Source organism: Gossypium raimondii, chromosome 2, assembly GCF_025698545.1.
Source record: "Gossypium raimondii isolate GPD5lz chromosome 2, ASM2569854v1, whole genome shotgun sequence".
Lineage (NCBI taxonomy): Eukaryota > Viridiplantae > Streptophyta > Magnoliopsida > Malvales > Malvaceae > Gossypium > Gossypium raimondii.
Genome location: NC_068566.1, coordinates 14,782,689 through 14,795,763, shown reverse-complemented (window position 1 = coordinate 14,795,763; position 13,075 = coordinate 14,782,689). Strand labels below are relative to the sequence as shown.

Here is a 13,075-nt window from a genome sequence, read left to right as displayed (position 1 = left end):
GCCCTAGGTTCATTGGGTCGTATCGTATTCTAAAGCGTGTGAGACTAGTTGCTTATCAGTTAAAGCTATCTTCAGATTTAGACCGTATCCATGATGTGTTTCACGTCTCAACGTTGAGGCGATATCGGTCTGATCCATCTCACGTTGTCTCTGTTGAGGAGATCGAGGTTAGACCGAACTTGACATTTGAGGAGGAGCTGGTTTAGATTTTAGATTGAGATATTAAGGTTCTGAAGAGGAAGTCTATTCTGTTGGTAAAGGTTTTGTGGCGAAATCATGGCCCTGAGGAAGTCACGTGGGAACTTGAGGACTGGATGCGTGAGCAGTATCCTCATCTGTTCAGATCAGGTAAGTTTTGAGGCCGAAATTCCTTTTAGGGGGTAGAGCTGTAACGCCCTGAATAATTTATTTTTGCTTTTTTAAATCCTGACACAAATTTGTATTTGCTTTAGTGGCTAAGTGTTCTAAGCGTGAGTTTGAGGTCATGGGTTCAAGTCCTATTTTTGGCAAATTCTATTATTTTTTATCCAAGCATTATCCCTGTTGGGTGGGCCTATATAAAATTGTCTATTAATCCATATTAGAATGAGCCTATGGTTCGAGTGGTAAGAAGTTATCTTGCAGAAGGTCTTATGCTCAAATCCCTGCGTGAGCGAGAGTGATAATTTTTGTCTCGGTTGTCTGAGAGAGTTTGGATGGAATTGAAAGTCTGTTTAAATGGGTAGTTATCAATTGGTTAGGGATGGATATAGGGGGATTTTTATTTTGAGTTTAAATTATTTTTATTTTTCTCTCTCCCCAAATTGTTTCTATTTTGACGTTCCATCTTCCTATTCTTTTTGACTACTATCAAATTTTTGCCCTTCTTTTCTCTTTTTCAATTTGGTAATCAATTTTTCACGCAATTTACTGTGTTTCGATTTTTGGTACCCAACTTCGGTTTGGTAAGTGTGGTAAGTGTGGTTTTTGTTTTTGATTAGTGAATTTTTGGTTGATGGGGTTTCGTTAATGTCGTTTAGGTGAAGATCAAAGGGCTCGGGGCTGTTCATCGGTGCCATAGTTACGTGAAACCACCGCTATTCTTTTGAAGGTAAGGGTTTTGGTTGAACAAGGGATTGTTGTAAAAAATCTTATGCATTTTTGTAATCTCAAAATCATTTTTAGGGTATTGATTGAGACTATACTTATTATTGACAAGTAGTATGTCATTAACATATAAAACCAAATATAGAACCTTACCCCCACTAAACTTATGGTATATACAATTATCGACAAAATCCATCTCTAAATCGAATGAGATAATCATTTGGTAAAATTTGTAATACTATTGACGAGAAGTATGCTTAAACCCATAGATGAAGTTCTTTAATTTGCAAATCATTAACTTTGCATCATCAAACACAAAGTTTTCTAGTTGCACAATATAAATGTATGACCAATGTTACCATTTAGAAATCATTAACTTAATATTCATCTAATGCAGCTTAAGGTCAAAATATTCCACGAAAGTCATTATAATCCTTTTTCTAGTGGACCTTTTTTAATGACATTTGTTATTGAAGTTGTTGAGTTTGTTTTTCTAGATTAATTACCTCATCATGAATAGAGAGTTGTTCAACATTGTCTTATTGAGGTTCTGGATTCACTTCTTGATCAATGATAGGTATGAGAACCATAACATCTTCAAAAGTGATAGCAAGATCTGTCATGTCAAATCATCAAGAATAAATCAAGAATAAAACTAGATGCGGAAGCGTACCTAAATCCATGAATTTCTTAAAGTTTTTTCGAATATTGGGGATTTGATCTTCCAAATTAGCACACTTTTAGAGAATATTTGCTGTCTCTTTCCTAAGGACAGGATATTAGAAAAGTTATCTTGTTTGTAATTTGGGGACCATTACCCTAACATATATAACTTTGACACATTAGCCCTAATTCCTAATTAGTCCATCATTAATTTGAAATTGATTAGAACTTAATTACTAGAGTATCTACACATATTTGACTTATACTTTATTTAATAATTAAAGTCCAATAAAACTTTAACCAAATTAAATCACTTTTAGTTTGGGCTAACCTATTATGATAGTAGATAATAACATGTAATTACCCTTATTATATATGTGATGTCTATATTTTTCCAACAATTCAATCTTTTGTACAAAATCTGGACCACCATTTGAAGAAATGAATGGTGAGTAATAGGATGATTGAATACTGGCTTTACATTTTTGGTCTGAACATGAGACCAATGAAGATGTTGATGAACTTCCAGGATCATACAAATTTTTGTTAAAGGGAAAGAAGTCGACATAGTAGCTCTAAGTTCTTAATGTTTTAAGAAAAACACCAAATCAAACAATATAAAAAAAGGGTGAAAAAGGTAAAATTACTTGAAGTCCACTAGACTCAAGGCAACCACTGTAGGAATTGCAACCTATCCATAGAACATCACTTCTTGTATCAATTTGTACATGGTATTCCTTTGGAGAACCTATTTGTAATTTTGCATAATATAATCTCAAAAACAATAAATAAATAAATCAGTAAAACTCAGAGATAGTGAAAGAAGTTAATGTTAATGGTAATTTAATTTAAATAAAAAATGGAAACCCCATGAAAAGATTAAACTCAATCCAAAATTAGAAATAGTGATCCAAAAACGAAGCCCAAACTCAAAAGAAAAGTAAAAAAGAAGAAGTTTTTTACCCAACAAGAAATGGATTATAGGTGCCTCGAATAGGAAAATCCATGACACTGCCAGAAGGTTGCAACAACCTTCCATGCCTGAGTCTATTGAGTTCTCTGAGTCGACCCAACTCCACTTCATGATTCATATGTGGAATCCTACTAGTCGACCCAACTCCACTTCATGATTCATATGTGGAATCCTACTCTTCAGTTTAAAATTTGCTTGAAAACCACCTATAACTAGAGTAGCCTCCAAAACCAATATCATGTTCATTGCAGCAGGGAGGAAAGGAAGAAGAAGAATGGTGAAAGTAGGGGTGAAACTAGAAAATTTTTGTAGGGGCCGAAATTAAATTTTAATTTTTAGTAGTCTATAAAGGATGAAATCAAAATTTTATCTTTTTAAAGGGTCAAAATACAATTTTATTTTTACTAATTTTAAATTTTAAATTTTTTATAGGACTTAAATGGACAACTTTTTATTTTATAAGGGGTTGGACCCTACTAGTCCCTAGATACGTCACTAGGTGAAAACAGGGGTGGTGTAAGGGAAGAAAATGATGAACAATAGTAGTAGGAGTCAAAAAATGATGATATGACGTGTACAATCAATTGTGATTAATAATTTAATATTCAATGACTAAATGAAAATTTTCATTAATGATTGTGATCAAATTACAAATATTTTTATTTAAATAACCGAAAATACTAAAAAAATTGGTTCCAACGAGGTAGATTATCCATATAATAATCCCTAGAATAAAGATGGATGTGGTATGATAATCCGTATGACAAAGATTTGTATATTCTTGGCGGTGATGTTTGAAACACCCGCGCAAGCATGTGAACCCAGAAAATCACACTTATTCCGTCCAGATCCCCAAAGCGAAACCCTAACCCAGGTTCTTTTCCAACGACCGCTCTGAGTACTAACGATATAACCCACTCTCAAAGTCCATCATTATTTACGATTCGTGGCTATTTTACCTAAATAGCCCAAAAAAAATTATGTTAACAAAAATAACCCAGGTTTAAAAACAATAACCAAAATAACCTGAAATGAATAGTAAATTTGGATTGTGGCCTGTCAATGGGATGAACCCACTTGTATCTTGGACCCATGATTGCCTGATAATTGTGTCAGACTTTAAAAAAATAAGTTTTTGGGTTTTGGCCTGTCAATGGCCGGAACCCGTGTATTTTTTTTTTTAAAATTGTATAATACTGATATACAAAAAAGAAGGAAAAAAAATTTGGGTGCTGGCTTATCAATGGCTAGCACCCAGTACGAAAAAAAGGAAAAAAAAATTTTAGGTGCTAGCCTGTCAATGGTCGGCACTCAGTACAGTAAAAAAAATTCGAGTTTTGGTCTATCAATGGCCGGCACCAGAGTACAAAAAAAAGTTAAAAAATTTTTGGGTCTTTGGCTTTGTCAATGGCAAGCACCAGTATAGTAAAAAATTACTTTTTTCGTGTCGATGTCAGTATCGATATACGGTTTTGACGAAGCGAATGCATAAGAATATGACGAAGGAGAAGAAGAGTCGTGATAAATCGATGGTGAAGATCGTCGGTACGTGGAGAAGTGTAAACCGTATGATTTAGTTCGGGATGACTGTAATGACATTTTCTTTCTCAGAAAACGGTGGTTTTTGGAGTGAGTTGTGTTAACCTAGTGAAAAGCGAGAAGTGGTATAAAAAGAGGAGGGTGGGCGAATCGTGGCTATTTTACCCAAATAGCCCAAAAAAATATTATATTTACAAAAATAACCCAGGTTTAAAAACAATAACCAAAATAACCTGAAATGAACAGTAAATTTAGGTTGTGGCCTGTCAATGGCCGGAACCCACTCGTATTTCGGACCCATGATTACCTGATAATTGTGTCAGACTTTAAAAAATAATTTTTTGAGTTTTGGCCTGTCAATGGTCGAAACCCGTGTATTTTTTTTACAATTGTATAATACTGATATATAAAAAAGAAGGAAAAAAAATTTTGGGTGCTGGCTGTCAATGGCCGACACCCAGTACGAAAAAAAGGAAAAAAGAATTTTTTTTGGGTGCTGGCCTATCAATGGTCGGCACCTAGTACAGTAAAAAAATATCGAGTTTTGGTCTGTCAATGGCCGACACTAGAGTTCGAAAAAAAAATTTTGGGTGCTGGCCTATCAATGGACGGCACCCAGTACAATAAAAAAAAATTTTATTGCACCTTTGGTGACGACCATTGTGAAAGTTAGTACCAAAATTTTTTTTTTTTTCAGATCTGATGCGACATCTTGACACGAAAAAAGAAAAAAATTTACTATACTGGGTGCCGGCCATTGACAGGCCAGCACCCAAAAAAATATTTTTTTCCTTCTTTTCGTATTGGGTGCCGGCCATTGACAGGCCAACACCCAATTTTTTTTTTGTATATCAGTATTATATAATTTAAAAAAAATACACGGGTTCTGGCTATTGAAAGGCCAAAACCCAAAAAATTATTTTTTTAAAGTCTTAGACAATTATCAGGCAATCATGGGTCCAAAATACGAGTGGGTTCCGGCCATTGACGGGCCACAACCTAAATTTACTGTTCATTTCAGTTTATTTTGGTTATTGTTTTTAAACCTGGGTTATTTTTGTAAATATAATATTTTTTTGGGCTATTTGGGTAAAATAGCCACGATTCGCCCACCCTCCTCTTTTTATACCCCTTCTCGCTTTTCACTAGGTTAACCCAACTCACTCCAAAAACCACCGTTTTCTGAGAAAGAAAATGCCGTTATAGTCATCCCGAACTAAATCATACGGTCTACACTTCTCCACGTACCTACGATCTTTACTGTCGATTTATCACGACTCTTCCTCTCCTTCGTCATATTCTTACTCATTCGCTTCGTCAAGCTCAAGCTTCTCTTCAAGATCCTCCACCTTCTCATGTGCAACTTCCCCCACACGTGTAAAACTGTATGGACGAAGCTATTCTCCTCAGTCATTGCTGTCCGTTCGGTTCTGTATCAACGAACGTCCGGTCTCTCCCAACCGTTCGATTTCCTACAAGAACAAGAATAATGCAGTGCCGTCTGGCTCTCACCACTAGAGGAATATGACGTGTTTGTGTTCCCCTACGACGTACCCGGGGTCTTTCTGGTGTTCTCTCCATAAAGGATTGCCTCTGTCAAGGAAGCACGAGATTAATCGTCAACCGATGACGGCGTCGTTTCTTCCTAGTAGTCCGTTGAATTTGAAGAGATCAGCGATGAAGAATTCTTTAGTGAGAATCGGAGGAGTGGAAGGAGAGTTGGTTAAGAGAGCTTTAACGGCTCTTATTAGGCCTTCTTCGCATCAGCAATGACGCCGAGCCGCTTTTGAGCCAAAGCCTAATCGTTTTTCGATTATGTCTAAAGCCGATGATTCTTGACCTGTGTTAGGGTTTCATTCTTTATTGAGGTTAGATCGGATTGGACGAGCGGGCTCAGTAAGTCGGTGCACAAACAGTATAACTCGGATTTCGTTGTGATTTCTTATGACTACTTTTGGTATGAATCTAGCAAAAATTTTGTGGAGATTTTGTTAGTGGAAATTGAATATATTAGTAAAATCTTTTCTGTTTTTCATTTTAACATTTTAGGTAAAAGAAATTGTTAACAGTTTTGCGGGGTTGAGATGATCATTGTACAGAGTGATTCTGCCAACGTTTACAAAAATGAATACCAAAATGCATTAGAAATTTTGTTAAGGTTAAAATTTTTTGTACATTCTTTTTAAGGCACCTTGTAATTTTCTCTGGATGCTACTTGTAACTATGGTTGAGTAAAATTCGATTCGATTCAAAAATATAAAAATAAATTTTGAATTTTGAGCTAAATAAAGTGAGTTATTCGAATAAATTGAGTTATTCTAGGCAACTCAAATTTTTTTTTTTGAATTTCGAGTTGGTATCGAATTTGATTTTTGAATTTGAATAACTAGAATAATTCAAACAAATCGAATGTCAAACTAGAATAATTTACATTATTACCCCAAACTCTTAAACCTCTTCACTTTTCTTCCAAAACTTTACTCACTCTTACTTTCCTCTCATAACTTTTGCTCCCCTCCCATCTCACCCCCTTCTACCCCAAACCCATTCTCTCCTTTTTTCTTTTCTTTTTTTTTTAATATTTCTCTCCCAAAATTTTACTCATCCCATTTATTCCCCTCTCCAAACATTATTCCTTCAACCTCCAAAACTTTTTATTTTCCCCCTAAATTTTTACTTCTCACCCTTTACTCTCAAAAAAAAATCATCCAAAAAAATTTTTAACCTAAATAATAATGATTTTATTTATATCTACTATTTATATTATTAAATTAAATTTTACATTTTGTAATATTTATATTATTGAATTGTTTTATCATATTGAATCTTTATAATTTTTTGTTAAAATTGAATTATTGATGATGTCATAAAATAGTCGTGTTAAAATTTTATGTTGGTATCAATTTCACATTTTATCATTAAAATAATTTTATTAAAAATCAAATTATTTACATTTAATATATTTTTAATTTCAAAATACATAGTGACAAGAATCAAGATAATTGAAGCAACTAAGCAAGCAAAAAAGTTAACTCGTATATAAAAAATTAATAAATAAATTATAAGGGGATGAAAGTTAATAACAAATTTGATTACAGTAGGTGACAGTGATTACAAGGACCTAAAATACATATTTTTAATTTAACTCGAACAAATATATTCGATTTGATTCGAATTTCATCTCACTCGACTCGATTCGAGAAAATTTCAAATCGAGTTAGGATGATAAAATATGATTCGTCAACTTGATTAACTCGAAATTTTTTCATTTGATTCGATCGAACACTCACCCCTACTTGTAGCATCCAAAATTACCTGATTACATTGTACTATTTTGATGGTGGATATAGTGAATCTTTGAGAAAATTCAAAAATATGTCAGATAAAATAAATTTTATAAAAGTAAAGTGATTTTAGATATAGAAATCAATAAAAAAATGTAGAAGTGAAAACATGATAAGATTTAAAATGTTTAGGGACTAAAGTACAAACATGAACAAATTGAAAAAATGAGTTATTAGTGATGTGACTTGAGGTTAAGTAGAAATATGTAATAGTTTAATAAAAATCACTATTAGAATCAAATTGGAAAAATTGAAAAATAATTTCTTCACATTAAAGACTACATGTAAATTTGAAGTTTTAGTTTGGATTAGAGGTGCTCATGGGCCGGGCCGGGCCCATAAAAAAATTTCGGCCCGAGTCCTAGGCCCAGGCCCGGCCCAGCCCGAAATATGGGCCTAAAATTTTGCCCACGCCCGGCCCGAGAAAAAAATCATAAGCCGGGCCGCCCGCCCATTTTAATAAATACCAAAATTTATTTTAAAATTTAAAAATTAAAAAAGTATTTTAAAATATTTTAAAATTAAAAAATTAAAAAAGTATTTTAAAATATTTTAAAATTTTAAAAATTTAAAAATATATTTTAAAATATTTTAAAATTAAAATAAAAAAATAAATATATTTATTATATCGGTGGGCGGGCAGGCAAAAGTGGTGCCCGAGGCCCGGCCTGTTTTCTAAACGGGCCTCGTTTTTTTGTCCAAGCCCATATTTCGGGCGGGCCGCCCGGCCCATGAGCACCTCTAGTTTGGATAGTTGCGGAGAAATTATACAGAGAGTAAAAAAAAAGGACAAAAAAGTAATTTAATCACGTAAGAGTATTTTGGACTTTTCTCAAGAATTGTATGGTAAAACTATTGCTTATATAAGATATTTAATTTATGAAATAAATTTGAGCATTTAAAATTTTGAATTTGGATCAAGTTAGTGAGCCATTATCCTTTAAATTAGTTGCTTAGAATTGTTGGAATTGGGTCTTTTGGCCCACTTGTTGTATTTTAAAGGAAAGCAAGGATGTAAGGCCAGATTAGGCTTCTTCTTGCATGGTTTTCCCTTATTTCTTCATTTTCCTCGTCATTTTTTCCCAAATTTCCTAAAGACCCAAAACCAAAACTTTGACATTTTACTTAAATCTATTAGAAAACAACTTCTATATTAGTTTTCCATCATCAAAACTCTATTTTCAACAAAAATTTTCATAAGTTTTTGTGTGTGAAATTGAAATTATAGAAAGAAAACTTCAACAAAACAAATAATGGTGTTTCCTAATTCTTGAAGCTCAATATTTGAGAATTTTTTAGAAAGCTTTGGAAGCTCCTATATTAATTTTTGGTTAATTTCATGAATTAGGAAACACCAAAACTTTCCTTGGTGTTTTTGGTGTTTCCTGCCACCCCTCTCTTTCCATGGTTTTTCCCTTTCTTTTTCTTCATCTTCCATGTCTTTTTTTTAACAAAGATTTTCATGAGTTTTAATGTGAGAAATTGAAGTTATAGAAAGAAAACTTCAACAAAGCAAATGATGGTGTTTCCTAATTAGAGGCTCGGCCCGACGGCCTGCCCAAAATATGGGAGGGTTTGGGTAAAAATATAGGCTCGAAATATAGATTTTGGTAAAAAATGAGGTCCGTTTAGAAAACGGGCCGGCCTCGGGCACCACTTTTTTGTCTCGGGCCGGGCCGAACTTGGGCTTAGGAATTTTTCCCGGGTCGAGCCTGAACAAAATTTTAGGCCCATATTTCGGGCCGAGCCGAGCCCGAGCCTAGGACGTGGGCTGAATTTTTTTTTGGGCCTGGCCCAGCCATGATCACCTCTATTCCTAATTCTTGAAGCTCAATATTTGAGAAAATTTTTAGAAAGCTTTGGAAGCTCCTATATTAATTTTTGGTTAATTTCATGAATATAGAAAACTGTGATAGTAATGAGAAATGGATTTCCAATCAAATTTGAAAGTGGATTCAAGGATATAGAAGCATGATTTTGTATTGCCCAAACGCAACTTATTTCAAAATATAGTCTAATTGTAAAACAAATACTTGTAAACTCCATGGCTTAAAAGACATGAAATAGGTCAATAGTGTGTCGTGTTGAAATTGTTAGTCATGAAATACTATATTAACTAAATATATGATATAGAGATATTAATTATCATGAAAGTGTAAGTAAACATGTGTTGGTATGTAGAAATTATGTTATTAATGATAATTGTCATTATGTTCATGAATAAGATTTATTAGTTAATTTTTGTTTTTAGTTGATAGAGTTGATACCATGTTAAAATATAAGTTTTGTTATAAAAATGAAGAGCAATGAAAATATGACTTTTTACCATTGGGAACTATTATATGAAATAGACATGTGTATAAAGTTTAAAGATATTTGAAAATGTGTATGTAAATGTAAAGCAACTATGATGCTTACTTGTGAAAAATGGTTATGCTTATAAAACCTTTAATATGAATTTTGTAACATCCTGAATTTTTAGGTACAGAAAGTGGCACTGTTTTGGAAATGCTATAACGACTTATTTAGAAAAATTGAATAATGAGGCAATAAAGAGAAAATTCAAAAGGTGTTATAAGAATTTATTGTTAGGAAACAATAAAGTGGAATTTAAATATGAAAATGTGGAAAAAGGATTAAATTGTAAAATATGAAAAGTATAAGGATGAGCGTAAAATGACCAATTTAAGAAATTATAGATTGAAATTTATTTATTGACATTATGTTGTCATGGGTTATGCATATGAATTTAGAAAAATAATTTGGGTCTAAATTAAATAAAATAAAAAGTATAAAGATTAAATTATAAATTTTACATATTTATCGGAAATGAATAAAAGGGTAGTTTTCAAAATTTATGGATTTATATTAAGGGCATATCCATGTTATGATTTTTAGACTTGATAAGTACTTATTGTTGTGAAGAAATTGTATAAGAGATAAAAATGGGCAAATGGTAATTTTATGATGAAAAGATAGTTTGAGTATTTCTCATTATTATATATTACTTTGATAATATGATTGATGTATGGAATTTATTATGAACCTCTATAATGATTTGAGAAGATTTCATGTGCTAAGTGTTATATTTGAAATTAATTGAAGTAAAGTGATAAAAGAATGCAATTTTCCATCAACGAGTATTCTAGACTCTTGATGAATGTTATAAACAAATATTTTAAATTGATTAAATATGATTAGTGATAAAAAAATGGCCATAGCTTTTGGTTATTTATGCATGAAACATGGGGAGTCACTCAATAAGAAAAGACTTTAGTTTTTTTCTAAAAAGCAATAAAATCTTTGTTTTTCTCACTCAATTGAGTATTTGAACGGCCTAAATGCACAAAAAAAAATCGTTAACTTTAATGATTGACCGTTAAGTTAATAATTCTTTTTATTAAGTTATATGAAATTATTAAAATTTAAACTTTAAAAAAATAAAATTTTTAAATAATATAAAAGGTATATTTTTATATTTTATAATAACTTCTATAATTTTTATATACAAAAATATTATAAAAATAGAAAATTAGAAAATTATTAAAATTAAAAAAAACATAAATTTCTTTTAAAAGTTTTTATTAGCATACATGATACTTCCTATTGCCGAAGCTAGGGGTGAGCATTCGATCGAATCGAATCGAATCGAATCGAATCGAATCGAAAATTTTCGAGTTAATCGAGTTTTCGAATCTCATTTTATCATCCTAACTTTATTTGAAGTTTTCTCGAATCGAGTCGAGTGAGATGGAATTCGAATCAAATCGAATCGAATATATTTGTTCGAGTTAAATTTTAAAAAATAATTTTGGGTCCTTGTAACCATTGTCACCCATCGTAATAAAATTTGTCCACCTTAATCAAATTTTTTATTAACTTTCATCACCTCATAATTTATTTATTAATTTTTTATATCTTGGTTAGCTTATTTGTTTGCTTAGTTGTTTCAATTATCTTTGGATTCTTGTCACTATGTATTTTGGAATTAAAATATATTAAATATAAAAATATGATTTTAATAAAATTTATTTTAAAATAAAATTTGAAATTGATACCAATATAAAATTTTAACACGAATATTTTATGGCATAATTAAGAATTCAATTTTAATATAAATATTCAATATGACTAAACAATTCAATAATATAAATAATATAAAATGTGAAATTTAATTTAATAATATAAATAGTATATATAAATAAAATTATTACTATTTATGTTTAGTGATTTTTTTTGGATAATTTTGATTTTTTATTTGAGAGTAAAGGGTGAGAAGTAAAAGTTTAGGGGGAAAATAAAAGTTTTGGGGAATAAAAGTTTGAGGGAAAGTAAATAGGGGGAGTAAAATTTTGGAGGGAAAATATTAAAAAAATTGGAGGGGAGGGTTTGGGGTAGATGGGAGGTGGGATGGGAAGAGAATAAAAGTTTTAGGGAAAAGTGGGAGGAGTAAAATTTTGGGGAAAATAAAAAGTTTTGAGGGTTTTGAGAGTAAAATTTTGAAAAAAAATGAATGGAAGAGTAAAATTTTGGTGGGAAATGGATTTTGGGTAGATTGGGGGTTGGGAGGAGGAGTAAAAGTTTTGGGGAAAAGTGGGAAGGAGTAAAAGTTTTGAGGAAAAGTAAAAAGTTTGGGAGTTTAGGGTAAAAGCGTAAAATATTATAGTTTGATATTGAATTATTGAATTATTCGAGTTATTCAATTGAAAACTCAACTCGATTCGAACTCGAAATTCGAAAAAAAAATTCGAGTTGATTCGAGTAACTCGATTAACTCGAATAACTCGATTCGTTTAACTCGAAATTCGAATTTTTTTTTGATTTTTTCGAGTCGAATCGAATTTTGCTCACCCCTAGCCGAAGCATAATGAACCTTTGTCATGTGCTCTCTTTCTTCCACTGTTTGAGGACAGTCCTCTAAAGAGAGATGAAATCCCCATACGAAGGGTTGATTTCTCTTCTTCAAATCCGTCAATGCATAACATTCCAATATCTTGTCTATGTATGAAGCCTGAGAAAGTGTTATCACTTTGTTCTTTCGATCCCTTAAGATTCGAATGTCTTGAACAAAATTAGTTTTACCCAAGTCCTTCAAGCAAAACTGTTGTGTTAACCACAATTTAATCGATGACAATATCCCTGCATCATTCCTAATGAGTAGAATATCATTGACATATAGAACGAGAAAGATCACTTTTCCATCCCCTAAACGTTTATAAACGCAAGGTTCATCCACATTTTTCTCAAATCCAGCAGTCTTGATCGCTTGATCAAATCTTTAATTCCATGAGCGGGATACTTGCTTAAGTCCATATATGGATCTAAGCAGTTTGCAAACTTTATGGTCATTTTCTTTAGCTATAAATCTGGTGGGTTGCATCATATAGATGCTTTCTTCAAGCTAGCCATTCAAAAATGCTGTCTTGACATCCATTTGCCATATCTTATAATTGAGAGCTGTCGTGATGAT

The 13,075-nt window shown here is 32.0% G+C and overlaps 1 pseudogene; it reads left to right on the top strand.

Moving 5' to 3' along the window:
• Window positions 1–276: 276 nt before the first annotated feature.
• On the top strand, window positions 277–6,100 carry LOC105787167 (uncharacterized; annotated as a pseudogene).
• Window positions 6,101–13,075: the final 6,975 nt, after the last annotated feature.